Raw genomic sequence first — 16,043 nt, forward strand, 5'->3', positions numbered from 1 at the left:
GCATTTGTCCCACACAGTTGAGCCTAACTGACCTCCACCGTTATCTTCGTGGCCACATTGTGTCTGGTGTTTGTTTCTAAGTCACACTGCTGAGCTGTCAGGGAACAGAACACGGGTTCGACCTTTGACTCCGGCTGGTTGTTAGCGCTGAGGACAGCAGAGTGTTGCAGTATCAGTGTTTTCTTTGAGATCGGACTCGTGGGCCTTGTAGATCACTGTGAAGCCTGGATGAACCCTCTAGAGTTCGACCTTAAAGTTCGGCCTCTAGCGTGAATTACGTCGTGTCCTTGGCCTTTGTGTGAGTTCTGTTGTACATACAATACATGTGTGTGTTTGTGGCTGTCCAAACAGGATGCGTCCACACCAAAACAGATTTATGTTGCCTGATTTGTTCCTTCTTCTTACATTCAAAGAAGCTCTGATGAAACAGTCCTGCAGTAGAAAATAACATTCAGCCTTCAAGTGCAACAACATTTAAAGTAGGTGTACTCATTTCATGCTGCTTCACACTTTTACACCAGAGCATTTAAGAAGGAAATGTACTTTCCACTCCAATTGACGTTTTACACTGGAAACAAGTGGATGATTTTACAAATCACAGGACATTGTTAAGATTCAAACACTGATTTCCAAACCTTTTGACTTCTAGCTGCTTTATTAAGCTTCCTCTGACTGTCAGAGCAGCTCAATCAGGTTTAAAACCTGCACAGACAAGTATTTATACAACCTTTTGATTCCTTCTCTGGTGCTGTTTTTGTTTTTTTCAAGATTGCACAGTTTTTTGGACTAAAGTTTTATTCTTTTTAATGTTCCATCCATCCATCCATTCCCTATACACCGCTTTATCCTCACTAGGGTCGTGGGGGGTGCTGGAGCCTATCCCAGCTGACTCGGGTAAAGGCAGGGGACACCCTGGACAGGTCACCAGTCTGTCACAGGGCTACATACACAGACACACAATCACACTCACATTCACACCTACGGGCAATTTAGAGTAACCAATTAACCTCAGCATATTTTTGGACTGTGGGAGGAAGCCGGAGTACCCGGAGAAAACCCACGCATGCACAGGGAGAACATGCAAACTCCATGCAGAAAGATCTTAGACTCACCCCGGGATTTGAACCGGGGATCTTCTTGCTGCAAGGTGAAAGTGCTAACCACTTTGTCACTGTGCAGCCCATGTTTTAGTGTTTTGTAAAGCTTTTAATTTTTTTTCAAATATGCTACAAAAATCAAGTTTATTGTTTTTATTAAAGCAATGTTTGGTTGGAGATCATTTATTACAGCTGCAGAATTTTACAGAAAAAGGGAAATATTCCCAAAACTAGAAAAGCACTCAGAGAGATCAGTACTGCACCAAGGCTGCTCAGTTGTATCATTTTCAACCGCTGAAATCTTTAACAAAACCATGCATCCAGACTATCAGCAACATCACTGCCAAAATCTAATCACTTGGTCCTTGTGTTATTTCTGACCTTCCCTGAAAATTTCATCTGTTAGTCCACCTTTGAATAATGCTGCTAACAGACAGACAGACAGACAGACAGACAGACAGACAGACAGACAGACAGACAGACCAACGCTGATCGTCATATAACTCCTCTGAGGCTCCACCTCCTTAGCGGAGCAAATAACCAAACTATGACTGCAACTTTGTGTAACTCCTTTTTTCCAGCCTCCTGTGTCCTGTTCTCATGAGGCCTCCAGATTTATTATGTGATCCTTTTTGGGACCTCAACCCCCGAGTTGAGAACCCCTCCATTATTATGGCACCACATAAATTTAGTGGGAGTAGCTGAACCTGGTCCAGCTGTGACTGTAAAAACTACCAACAATCTAATCATGTCATAAATATGATGCAGTACATCAGAGTACAGTTAGAGTTAATACTTTCAGTGGTAGTCGTTTTGCACGTCTTACTTGAGGATCTTGAATGCAGCACTTTAGCTCGAAACAGAGCATTTTTATCAGTATGTTTGTGGTGCTTTTACCTGTTTACTGTTACACAATGTGCAACAAACAGGTGTCACATTAAATTTTTAAACACTGCTGCAGAATTAAATATCTCTCAAGCTCTTTGTTCTCAGATGATGAAGGATCTTTGAATATTTCAGACACACTGATGAGACTTTGAGCTGTCAGACAATCAAATAAATGCAAATCACTGTGAAATACCTGCTCAGAGAGATGATTCACCTGCTGAAATTAGAGCCGGTTTTTCAGTCTGTTAGTCGATTTTGTAGCTTCCTGACTAACATTCGGATCGATATATGTTGGTAATATCCAACAGCAGCATGAAGTCGACACAGGTAAGTTGTTCCGAGAATAAAAGTGAAGATTTTAGTGCATCCATTTTAATTTTAGTTTGCTGTCGCTTCTTTGAAAGTGTGCATGAGTGTTTAAGACAGATTTAAAGCAGCAACAGCATCTAAACTGCAGCTCAGCACTGAAACACAAGGTGGGTCTAGTTCAGCCGTTTGCCCCGTTTAACAGCATTTGTCATTGTAAAACTGTTGCTCTACTGTAAAAAGCTGTCTGCAAACTAGTGCACATAAAAATGAGACAAACGAGGATTAACCACAGCGACTTCCTGCAACAATTTCCACCCCTAAAGATGCTTATAAAAATCATAAAACATATCCGCCTCTCAGACCTCTGCAACCCTCCACAGGATGGTTCGATCATAGCTGATGGATGAGCGGTGTATGTAAATTCAGGTTAGTACTCATTCTTTGGTGCCACTGTTAATAACTTGCACATATCTGCTTTTTGTGTGTTTTTTTAAGGGGTACCAAGGTCAAAACATCAGAACCATAGATGAAATCTTTAACCACATGTCATTATTTTAGTCTCATAAACTATCAGTTAATGTCAATTAGGCGAGACAATTTACACTAGTTTTAATCTCTAATGCGAAGCTACAACCTGAAGACAGTTAGCTTAGCTTAGCATAAAGACTGGGACCTGGTGGATGCAGCAAACAAACAACAACATTTGCCTTCCAGCACCACTAAAGCACACAGATTACCAATATTTAGTGAACTATTTTTGGGTTTGATGGCGTATTACCTCAGATAAAACCTCTAAATGTAAATTTTTTGCTTGTTTTTCCTAGATATACAGAACATATTCAGATAAAAGGGATAAATTATTGAGTGTTATTAGGTGCTGGTGGATTTTGTTGTTGAGTGTACACATGAAGTACATTGAGATAGACGGCATCTGTGTGCAACACAAACTGTGTTGGATAAAACTGTCAGTGGAAAAAAAAAGTGCTATATCGACCTCTGAAATGGTTGTTGAGGAGCCACAAGCTGAAATAACCAGGTAGAGTACAAATATGTAAAAAATGCTCCAAAGTAAATGAGCTCAGTGGCATTACAGTGTTCTAAAAAACTTGTGAAATATTGGTAAAATAGTCACATAAAGAGATTTCTGCAAAGAAAATAGGGACCCCTGTGAAATAATAGCTCCCTATTTGTACCCGAAAAAGACTCTTGCTTACAAATCAACATTTAATTGACACAAAACTCCTCAAACTTGACTTTAATTGGACCCTCAGCATCACTGCTGCTGACCCAGAAATCATTTCCAACCGTTACAATCTGCTGGCAAATAAAAGCTCAGATTGAGATCAGCACTAGAAGTCTGTCTGACAGACTGTCTTTGTGCGCCAAAATAATAATAAAAAAGGCCTATAAAACCCAGGATCATAAATAAAGAGCTTATTTTTGTTAGCTTTTTATAGCATTCTTGCTTTATTAGTCAGCACAGCACAGTAAATCTTGACAGGAAATATGGGGGAGAGTGGACAGGACCTGAGCAGGTAAAGAAGCACAATAATAAAGTAAAGAGAGTCTCAGTGTTCAGGAAGCTGTAATGTACGACACATTAAAAATGACTTTCACAAAAGTTCTTAAATGGAAACCTCAGCAGCTGAGTTCAGGCAAATGAAACCGCTTTGGATGAGGTTACGGTTAAACCTGAAAATGCAGTGAATTTATAAATATTTACTCTGGAACAGACTTAATTAAAGGTGCCATCTGGTGAAAATCCATATTTGTTGTGGTTCCTACAAACTTAGAAGTGCAAAGTAGAAACTCTTAAGTCCACCAGGTTTATTTACCTTCTTAAGCTGCTTCGACTAAACTCTAAAATGCCCGAACAACGAACTAAAGTCACCAAATGTTCTGCTGTTGGCTATAGGAGTGAACACAAGAGTCTTCACACACTGACAGCATCTGAAGAACTGAACACTCAGTGGATTATTATCGATGGAAATGTCGTCACAACAATAGGTGACTTTTACAGTAAAAAAGACAAACAGAACAGTTACAATCTCAGTGTTAGCATGCTGTGTGGCTAATGTGGCTAATGTTAGCTCTGTGATCTGTGAAAACTGTAACCCTAAGGGCCATTAAGAGATGGTGGAAGTTTTAGGTTAAACCAATAATCAGGACTAAGTGGGTTAATGTGTTTTCATGCTGTGCTTCAGCTGAACCTGAATTCAGCTGTTGTTTTTACATCCGCTAGCTTCTCTCCTGCTCGCTGTGCTCACATAAACTGCATTTCAATACAGCTGAATTCACAATAAAGCTGCTTTCGTTTACATATTGTTCTGTTTCTGTTGTCAGGCAGCAGAACAAGGATGAAATAGTGACTGAAACACATCCCTTTAAGACTACGTGTTAACTAACAGAGCCGCTAAAATACCAGTGTTGTAACATCATCCGACAAACTCACCCAACACAGGAGTACAAATTAAAAATGTCTGAGAAGTCACAGAAATTTCCATGTAAGTCCTCGTCTCACACATTTATTCACATCTAAACTGGCTGCCATCTGTTGACTGTTTTTCTCTGCTCGGTCAATCGCAGACACAGCGACAGTCTTCTTCCTGAAGGGGGCGGGGCCAGCAGCAACTCAGCTTCATTTAAAGTGAGCCCGTCTAAAGCAGAACTAAAACCCGGAAATATCAACTCATGGAGAAATCAACCATCTCTGTGGCATTTTTAGCTGAAAAAACAGAAGACAAATGCTGGAAACATGTGAAACTTGAACTAAATTTCTGATAATTGCACAAAATGGGACCTTTAGGTTGCAAAAAATGAACCAACCAGGACAAAACTCTGCTCATTCAAATTCAGTTGCCTCCAATTAACCGGTATGAATGTGATGTAATAGTTAACACATGCTCAGCACACCTGAACAAAACCAGTTGGTCGACCAGTTGAGGTGAAACCAGTAAGGGAGTGGGCAGCTTTCTTCTATTCAGGTTCACGAGAGGTCTGATACAAAAGTCTCTTTATGCAATACAACAATAAAAAACGACTGTCTGTCTTCACTCCCACTTACAAAAGTGAAGACATATTTTCACCGCAGCCGTCCTGGAACAATGGAAACGTTTCCTTCCAAAATATCTGACCTCTGCCATTTGCTAAAGAAATCACGCCTACACTTGAGCTAATTATTTTTCTCAGTAATCTAAAGTATGTTTTAGTGCTGAAAATGCTTCTAATGAGGACTTTTAATGGCAAATACAGATGCTTTCAAGGAGAATCTGTTTTTATAGGTATATTTCGTAAACGGAGGTGTTGGGTATTTTAAGTTAAACCATCATTCTGCTGCCATTGTTCTTTTTAAACATTAATGTCAGATTATTATAAACTGAATGTTTGAGAAAACACTAAATATGAAACCACAACCTGGATCTTAGTCTGGTATGATGATAGCTTGGTTTATAGACGAATAAAGGATCAGGAAGTTCACAGCAGTTCACAGATCAGTAAAGGAAGCTTAGATTAGAATTTTTGCTAATAACTCACACATCTGCTCTTTTTTGTTAGTTTTTTGGAAGAGGTCATAAGGTCGAAAGGTTTTGGTGTAATCTTTAATTTTACAACCTCATATTATATCATTTTAATGCAAGCTGTAGTCCAAATTAGATGAAAAAAAATACCATTTTTATCTCGAACTATGAGGCTACAATCTGGAGCCCATTAGCTTGGCTTAGCATTAAGACTGGGAACAGGTGGAAACAGTTAGCATGCTTCTGTTTTCACATACTGCAACAAAATCAGCCAACCAGCACCTTCAAAGCTTTGATTTAAATTTACGTCTTAAAAGTGAAACGTACAAAAAAAAACCTTTTTTAAAAAAGCTTCATATTTTATGAATATATATGAAAATTAATCTTCTTTTTAGCTCTTAGCCAGAACGCTTGTTAGCAATACGAGTCACCATTAAAATATAAGTTGTCACTTATATTTTCTATATTTTTCTATCTTCTGTTGGTTTGTTTTTAGCAAAAAAAGGAAAAAGAAACATGAAAATGTGTGTTTTGTTGACTGCTAAATGCTACACTAGCCTTGGTCTTTGGTAGAGGTGGCTTGCAATAGGTTTTAGAACCAGAAATAACACAAAAGTGAACCAAAACAGATGAAAAATATGCTTATATTTCAGCAGTCTCTCTAAAAATATGAATTTCTGATATCTGAAAGTCGCTCTGTCGTCCAGCTAGAGAACTAATGCTTTGACTGACTTTGATTTCTAAGGTGACTAAGCTCCAAGCAGCACTTTTTCAGGAGATGGAACAGAAGCTCTGCCGGATTGTCAGATCGCTCAGTTGGCCGAACCCACAGCATCTCATCCAGAAATGTTTCTGGAAAGAATTTCACTTGTCGCTGTGCTGCAGTTAATCAGTCTCAGCGTAGAGCTTCCATCTGCTCCTCTGGATTACTTCCCTCAGCTGACACTTATTTGTTAGCACATCGACAGCTTTACGATGCTTTCTCCTGGCAGAAGAAGTAGCACATAAACTAATCGTATCCTGGAAAGAAAAAAAAGAAAATGTAAAGCTTTTAAAAGTTTCTCATGTGGAGCAGCAGGAACTGATTTGATCTTTCTTTCTGTTCATCATTTCTCCAGAGGGTTCATGGACCTGAAGGTCACATGAAGATCAGTCCAGAAAAAGAGGCTGTTGGGTGAAGTCATGCCACTAATTGGAAGCAGCGTCGGCTGTGTGTTTAAGGATAATATATGAGAGTGAAGCCGCTTTTTGGATGGGATTTTATTATAAATCACTGAGATTTCCACAAACTTGATAATATCCACCTCAGATCAGAACACGATGCACATTTCTTTGGTAAAATTATGATTCATCCATCACCGACCACAAACACACACATTTAAACACCAAAAACAAACACAGAACAGAGAGACAACCAACACAATATGCAAAGAATATACAGAATATAGAACTGTATTTATACACTGTTAAATAAAAGGTGAAGAACTAAAATAAAAAGGTGAAAATCTGGTGGCAAGGTATCAGGAAAAATACAACATATTAAAAAAGAGGGACACTATAACGTTCATAAAGATAAAAATATTTAAAATAATATTTTCAGTTGACCTAACTACAATAAAACAGTCTAATTTTATCTATTTTTTGACTGATTTTATTGATTTAATCATACTTATTTGTTTGTTTGCTGATTTTATTTTATTTATTTACCTATTTATTTTATTTATTTTTAATTATATTTTTATTGCTTTAATTTGTTTTAGTTCTTTATTCTTTGCTTATGTTTTTATTTATTTATATTTATTTATGTATGTATCTATATATTGATTCATTTAATTGATTTATTTATATTTAATCATGTTTGTTTGATTATTGATTTGTTTTATTTATTTCTCTATTAATTTATTCACTTATTTTTATTTTTTAGTTTATTGATTTTAGCGATTTGTTTGTTTATTTGATTTTATTGTCACATTATTTTGAATTTGACCCTTTTTCTATAAAATTTTACAGTCAACATGTAAATTAATATTTATATTAATATTTTTTCAGGGATTTTATTATTTGATTATCTGTAATTTAACAATATTGAAGAAAACTGCCAAATGGGAGCTACAAATATCTGTAAAATAATGAAACATGTGACATTTGAACACAGAAAAAGTTTAAAAATTAATTTTAACTTTACTTTGTTTAATACACAGATCAATTTTTCCCATTTTGTTAATGAATTTAATAGAAACTTGGATTTGAGCTTCAGATTTAAATAATATTAATAATTAAAAAAATAATATCTCTTGTTATTGTTCATTTATTTATATTGTGTTGAAATTTAATTCCACAGTTTTGCATATTTCCATTTTGTACTGAGCTGCACGACAATGAACTGAAATGATCACTTTGATGTTAAAATGAGTCATTAGGATCAGGGTGTCAAACATGCGTCCCGTGGGCCAAGACCGGACCGTGGGAAGACTTCATAAAGCGGAAAAATTACAGAGAATACATTAATTGTAAAATTGTACATTTGTATGACTATAAATTTAAAATAATTTCTAGACCATGACAAGTTGTTTTGATCACAACGTAAAATACCAGATTAGTCATTGTTGTTCTGTCATTTTGTCTCTCGTTTTTGTAATACTTGTTTTGTTTTTGTTGTTCGTCCTTTTTAGTCTGACTCTTGTCGCTTGTCTCATATTTTTGTTGTTTTGTTTCTCATTATTGTCATTTTGTGTTTCCTTTTTGTCTCGCTTGTGTCATCTGTATATTTTTTTGTTGCTTTGTTTCTCGCTTTTGTCGTTTTGTGTCTCATTTTTGTTATATTTTGTCTTGTTTTTGTTGGGGTTTTTTTGTCTTTTTGTCATTTAGATCATCAAATAAACTACTAGATTGCTCATTGTTCTTTTGTCGTTTTGTATCTCATTTTTAGTAATATTTTGTCCCGTTTTTGTTGTGTATTGTCTCTTTTGTCTGACTTTTGCTGCTTGTCTCATGTTTTTGTCCTTTTTATTTCTCACTTTTGTTGTTTTGTGTTTCCTCTTTGTAATATTTTGTCTTGTTTTTGTTGTTTTTTGTCTGACTTTTGTCATTTTGATCATAAAGTAAATTGCTAAGTTCCAGATGCCTAAATATTTTGTTGTTTTGTAGATAAAGCTGTAAGGTGTAAATGATAAACTGAGGCATAATGTTGTTGAAATTGAATGCATTTCTCTCAAGAAAGTTCCGGTTGTTCATGATGTTCTGTAAAAGAAAATTCCTTAAATGTGAGTATTTTCAGAATGTATTTTTTGGCACAACAACAAAGGAAACACTTGAAGTTGTCATTATTTATAGGTTTTTATGCTGTGATTTTACTGGAGATCATAGGTTGAATGTGGCCCCTGAACTAGAATGAGTCTGACATCTCTGATCTAGACTAATTATCTGTAAATAGCAGGTTCATCATTAGAAAACGACCTGAAAGTTACTCCAACACTTGTCTGTCTCTTCCCCTGCTTGTAGAATCAGTTACACATTTTATTAAAGGATTCCTCCTTGTTGTGTGTCAGAACAACAATAAAACCACAACGTCAACAGCACTGAACATCTGCACGCCTCATTAGACCACAAAGACCGGAGCTGTTGACCTCATAATGTGCTGCCCCTTCACCAGCACCAGGCCATTGTGGACCAGTCTCAACCAATTAGCACAAACTGGAAAGCATGGAGGAGATTTACCCTCAAAGGTGGCGCTCTTATTGTGAAAAGTCTCTGGATCCCCTCAGACAGGCTCTGGCCTCCTGCTGAGTCCATCTAATGACACCGACCACCACACAAACACACACAACGCTGCAACAGTGCTAATTAAACCTGACAAAACTATGAACCGGAGGAATTCTGGGGCTTTCAGGAGCCCCCGGGAAGCGACAAATAGATGGTGGGAGAGAAAAAAGAAGGAAAAGAAGGGAGGATATGTGGAGAAAGAAGGAGCAGATTCTGTTGTGTTGATGCTTTTTCTGGCAGTTTGTCAGTTGGAGCTGCACTCGCTGAGGGGGTTCATGAGAAACGTTGGAAAAGGAATGATTCAAAAAAAAAAGAGAGAGAGAAGGGAAAAAGGTCACAAGGCAGGAAGTAGAACCAAAAACATTAGGACATGAGTTTCTGATGATATCAGCTGTAGAGATCAGAGTTTTTTGGATCATGGTAATTATTTAAACACGGAAACACAATGAAAGGGATGCAGTGAAAGAAGAGTGATACTGGTGCACCCTAAAGTAAATATATGAAGAGTCTGAATCTGACAACATCTGAATGTTTTAGCATTTTAAATTTGAACTTCTTCAGTGATTTACTGTTACATCAGTGAAAGGAATTCACAAATCAAATGAAAATAAATTACATATGAAGATATGACGAGACATATACCAGGTTTATGTTGTGTCAGTTTAATCAACACAACTAAACGTTTGTAAAAGAATGTAGAAAACTATTTACTCATTCATTTATTTATCATTTGTTTTTGTCTATTTCTTTTTACTTATTTATATGTCTATTTATTAATTTATTTATTCATTTGTTTATTTATATTGATTTATTAGTATATTTGTTTTTATCTATTTATTCATTTATTTTAATTATTTGTTTATTGATTTTACATATTTGATTTTTATTTATTCATTTACTAGATATTTTATTTATTCATAAATTTATTTATGTATTTATTTTATTTTTTGGTTTATTGATTTTATTTATTATTTGATTTTTATTCATCTATTAATTCATGTATTATTTGTTTATATGTTTGTTTGTTTATTTGTTTTCATTGCTTTATTCATTTTATTGATTTATTTGACTTAATTGATTTATTTATTTATGATTTTTTTATATGTTTATTTATTTATTTTCATTTATTTCTGTATCTATTTATTGGCCGATTATTTGATTTATTTATATTTATTTGTTTGTTTGTTTTGTTTATTTATCTATTTATTCATTTATTAATTAATTTTTTGTTTATTGATTTTATTTATTTAATTATTTCTTTATTTTTATGTCTTTATTTTCATTTATATATTTAACAATTGATTGATAGATAGATAGATTGATTGATTCATTCATTCATTCAATCATTCATTCATTCATTGACTGATTAAAAAGTCCAGTCAAAGCTACACATACACAATGTGCACATAACTGATGTTGATTCTCAGTCATATCATCTAAATTTCTGCTGCCCAGAGAATCCTGGAACAACCTGCAGAAACTGGCTGCAGATGAAGTTTAAAGTTCCAGGCATCGATCTGAAGGTGTTTAACTGAAGGTTACAGCTGCTATTCATGAGTTTGGTTTAGTTTTGTTTGTCTTAATCCTTCAGTTTTTTTTTTAACCTGCTTCTCTTTTGTCCCATGTCAGCTGTTGTCTGCTGATCTTCTCTTCTTATGTAACTCTGTAAAGCTTCTCTGACAGGTTCTCCTCAGAACAGAGGGTTTATTCTCAGCTGGGAACTTCCTGGTTAAATAACTAATCATTACCTAATGATTCACAGAGAGAGACACAGTAGATTCTTCACTGACTAATCATTGTCTGACTGCACATCTCCCTGAACATTCTGTATTTAGTGAATCATATAATAAAATATTGTCATTAAAACATGTTCAGTCTTGTGCACCTGGTTGCTAAAATCTTCTTTAACCACAACTTGAACCGAGTTCAGCCAAAGTTTCTACAAGCAGAATCATGTTGCCGCTGTTTTCTTTTGGGATTTTTTCTGTACAGATGTAACTTGAGACGTGAAAATAAACTGAAACAAGACTCCAAAGAGGGAAAGAAGCTCACACTATTCAGCAAATAATAGAGAATCAGGACAGATAGGAGAGAAATACTGAAGCAGACCAACAACATCCAGCAACAGTGAGCCGCAAAACCAATAAAACCAGCATCCCAGCCGGGTTCAGCCAAGGAAACGCATATTCACCTTCAAATCCAGCAGCTCTTTCAACAAACCAACACTTTCTTTGCTCCTAAATGTCCCAACAACCACTCAAACTGCTCCGCTTTGCTCCACTGCTATGTGCAGCAGCAAAACGCATCAAAATGTGACATTTTTTTAATCAAAATGATCATTTTTTGGGTCTTTCACACAGACTATGTGAATTTTTCCATAAGTTGCAGAAATGTTGTAAATATTGCCATTTAATACACTTTTGATCTGATATACAAGTAAAACTGGACACAGATTTCAAGCCATACTCAGTCAAGGAAATTCATATTTACCAGATCACAGTTTGAAGCTCTTCCCCAAAACCACTCATTTTAATAAAGTTTTGAGCCAGACATTACCCAAACTCCATATAAAGCACTTGACTGCACATTTTGGTCTTCTGGTTGGATGATAAACTGGATCAAATCTAAACTTTCACATTAACAACCACTCACACTGCTGAACTTTACTCCAATTCTATATGCAGCTACAGTAAGCACAGAAGATTTTAAGATTTTGCATGAAACTGTGAAACGTTTTCATTTTGCTATGATAATTTTTGTGGTCTTTCACACAGATTACATATAAAGTCTCCCATGTTGCAGAAATAACATCATTTTTGCCACTTTAATACATTTTTGAGCTGATAAACGAGTAAAACTAGGGAGAAAGTACACAAATTCCAACCCTACAGGAGCCAAAAAGACACTTTTCCAGGTAAACAAGACATTAAACTGCAAATCTATGTGTAGCAACAGCAACCAGAAAAGATTGTATGATTTTGCATGAAACTGTGAAACTTTTTCACTTCACAATAATAGTTCTTCGGGTCTTTTACACAGATTACATATAAAATGTCCCATATGTTGCATGAAATTGGTAGATTTTGCCTTTTTAACAAAGTTTTGAGCTGATAAATGAGTAAAATCAGAGAGAAAGTACATAAATTTCAACCCCAAAGGAGCCAAAAAGACACTTTTTCAAATGAACAAGTCGCTATACTTACATACAAAGCATTTTACTGCTTCTTTTTCAATGCCAAACTGCATCTAATTTAAACTTTCACATTAAAAACCATTCAAACTGCTGACTTTTACTGCAAATCTATGTGTAGCACCAACTTAAAGAGAAGATTTTGAGGTTTTATATGAAAATATGAAATTTTTTCACTTCGCAAATTATAATTTTTGGGGTCTTTTACACATAAAATCTCCCATATGTTGCAGGAATTTGGTCGATTTTGCCATTTTCATAAACTTTTGAGGTAATAAACCAGTCAAGCCAAAGAAGAAAGACCCAAACTGACACTTTTCTGGGTGAACCAGACATTAAATTTGCATATAAAGGGCTTTAATGCTTCTTTTGCACTTCTGGTTTGATGCTAAACTGCGTCTAATATAAAGTTTCACATTAACAACCACTTAAACTGCTGAGTTTCACTACAAATCCATGTGTAGCAACAGCAACCAGAGAAGATTTTCAGATTGTGCATGAAAATATTAAACTTTTCATTTACCACTCATAGTTTTGGGTTCTTTTACATAGAATGTGTGTAAAATCTTGCAGAAAACGCTCTAAATTTTGCCATTTTAATAAACTTGTGAGCTGATGAACAAGTCAAACCAAAGACTAAAGACCCAAACTGCAAAGTCACAGAAACCAGAAAGACACTTTTCCAGGTGATCAAGACGTTAAACTTGCATATAAAACACTTTACTGCTCATTTTTCAATGCTAAACTGCATCTAGTTTAAACTTTCAGCATTAGAAACAGTGAACATCACCAACAGGACTCCACATGATTCACCAGCAGCGGTTGAAGGCGTTTTAATCCTACCTGGCAGCACGAAGAACCGGTTATTCCCAACTGTCAAACCAAGTCCAGCACAATAAACGCTTCATGTCCAGCGCTGCCTCCTCTCTGCATCAGTCAGTGTGTTTAGAGTGTCGGTGGGTTTGGCAGCTGCCTGTTCTGTCCTGATAGCGTTCAGTTTGGAGCAGCAGCAGCTCAGGAGGCTTTTTTTTTTTTCTTACAGCATCAGAGCGTCTGGAAACACGACGGTGAACGAAGCGTCTCTGCTGTTTCTCCTCCTCATATCTGCCCTCAGCTCGTCCGTCACACTCTTTATTTTCCAGCTCTCCCCCTCAGCTGCCTCTCCACTCCCTTCTCTCAGCTTCTCTCCTCCTCTTTCCCACTCTTTTTTTTCCCCTTTTGTCAACTCCAATTAATGCACTTTTTCCTTCCACTTTCTCTGCTGCAGGTTTCTAACTTTCAACACTCACATCATGTTTCCTTCTCCTCTTTTTTCTGAACTTGTCGACCTGTATTTGTCTCTTTCCGCTTATTTTCTGGAGGTGCTGCATTGTTTCTCTCTATCATCTCTGTATCCTCTCATTCGTTCCCTAGTCTCTTCTTCCAATCCTCTAATCTTCTTGAACTCCTCTTTCATCTTCACCTCCTTTCTACATCTTTTTCTGTCTTCCCAAAGCTGTAAATGTTTCTGAAGTCTCCTTTCTTTCTCTTCCTCTTCTCCTTCCCCTTCCCCCAACCCCGCTTGGCGAGTATCATGTTTGGCTTTCAGACTGAAGAGCTTGGCCCCTGCACAGACCGCATACATCAGAAACACTGCTGCCTTATGCCCTGATTGATGGCCGTGCATTTGTGAAAATAAACATTCTGCATTCTCTTCACGTCTATATGTTTGGAGCAGAGAGACTGTAGATATCTATCAAGTGAATAAATGACAGGAGGCATAATCTAAAACCTGTTAAATTATTGTTTGGGAGCAAGTTTCTCTCAAATTAAACACTTGTGTGTAAATATGTGAAGGAAATGTGATTAATCTCTTTTATAGGAATGCAACTTAGACCAGATCTGCACCAGAATTTGTTCAGTTTTTTCCACCAAGTTGAATGAAAAACCAATCCTGCTGACAGACAGATAACAAAAACATAACCACACTGGAGGAAAAAGTAAACATTTTTTTGCTGTCAGAATTGCTTCACATGTTGCACAAAAAACCTCAGAGCATCATATTTTGTGCTAATTTTTTTTTTAAAAAAGTAACTGAAATTTCTGCCTCCACACTAAAATGATTTAGATAAAATGCACAAAATATCCTAATAGCAGCAAAAAACTTAGAGAGCTCATATCAGTCAGACTTACAGGTTTGTTATTACTCCACCGAGGAACATGACGGAGCTATGTGACGGTCGGTGTTGGTTTGTCTGTCTGTTAGCAATGAAACCGAATCGTCTGACCTAAATACATAGCGGGCGGCAGGAACTGATGGGACTCAGAAACACCCCCACAATTTATTTAATTGTTCCTTGAATCATTTTCAACGGATAAGTCCTAATGACTCCGCTGCGGTTGAGTTGTAGTAGGATCATAATCATGTGATCATCAGCAGGCAGCTGACGTAGTGTTCACATGTTGTCATGGTTCCCCTGAAACACAGGGACAGTGTTTACAAGATTTATCTTCCTGCTGTTCCTTGTTTGTGTCATTTGTATGTGTATTTTAAATAGTTAATATTTCAATTTCAATTTCAATAAAGAGATCAATAACAGTGACATCATGTTGCTATCTTGCAGTGATACAGAAATCTTTGACAAATCCATGGATCCAGACTATAAGCTGCATCACTGCCAAAATCTAATGATTTGGTCCTTGTGTCATTTCCGACCTTCCCTGAAAACTTCATCCAAATCTGTTGGTCTGTTTTTGAGTGATGTTGTGAACAGACAGACAGATGGACTAACCGACGCAAGGACAAACGTACGCCGATCGTCACATAGCTTGTTCCTTGGTGGGGTAACAAATGTTGCATTTCAAAAAATAAATAAATAAATAAATACAGTGCTGCATTTCTGACAGTACCATGTGGTGGAATGAGCAGCCTTGGTGGAGGGCTGCGCTCTCTGAGTAATTTTCTCGTTTTATTTTTTGGTTCAACTAGAATATGTTCACATGCTTTAATGTTCAAACACGTTATTGTTGTAAGGATTATCTCAAGAAAATGAACCTCTTAATTAATGTCACATTTTTATTATTTGATTTTATAAACCCCGTATTAAACAGAAATGTTCAGCCCATAAACACAAAGTGAACTGTGGAGAAGTGCTGTTATAAAGTTTTTCTCTCACTGAGCTGTGAAAACCTCACAAGTATGAAGACTCTCGAGTCCTTGCAATTAAGCTAAAAGCCGTCGTGTGAAACTCTCCAGATCGACTCTGATGTAGAGTGTTTTGGTTTCAGTTGGTCAGTGTG

The 16,043-nt window shown here is 36.3% G+C and overlaps 1 protein-coding gene across 7 annotated transcripts in view; it reads right to left on the reverse strand.

Moving 5' to 3' along the window:
• ripor3 (RIPOR family member 3) overlaps positions 1-14,281 on the reverse strand; it is an 88,883-nt gene extending 74,602 nt beyond the window's left edge. For 4 of the 7 annotated variants that reach the window (XM_051948480.1, XM_051948484.1, XM_051948482.1 and 1 more), the window contains exon 1: positions 13,608-14,280. The gene's annotated coding sequence lies outside the window, so the exon portion shown is untranslated. Of the gene's footprint in view, positions 1-13,607 lie in introns of all 7 variants that reach the window. The other 3 variants (XM_051948481.1, XM_051948485.1, XM_051948486.1) reach the window with 1 other exon arrangement.
• Between the last annotated feature and the right edge of the window lie 1,762 nt (positions 14,282-16,043).

The sequence above is a fragment of the Acanthochromis polyacanthus genome, chromosome 5 (genome assembly GCF_021347895.1).
Source record: "Acanthochromis polyacanthus isolate Apoly-LR-REF ecotype Palm Island chromosome 5, KAUST_Apoly_ChrSc, whole genome shotgun sequence".
NCBI classification, from domain to species: domain Eukaryota; kingdom Metazoa; phylum Chordata; class Actinopteri; family Pomacentridae; genus Acanthochromis; species Acanthochromis polyacanthus.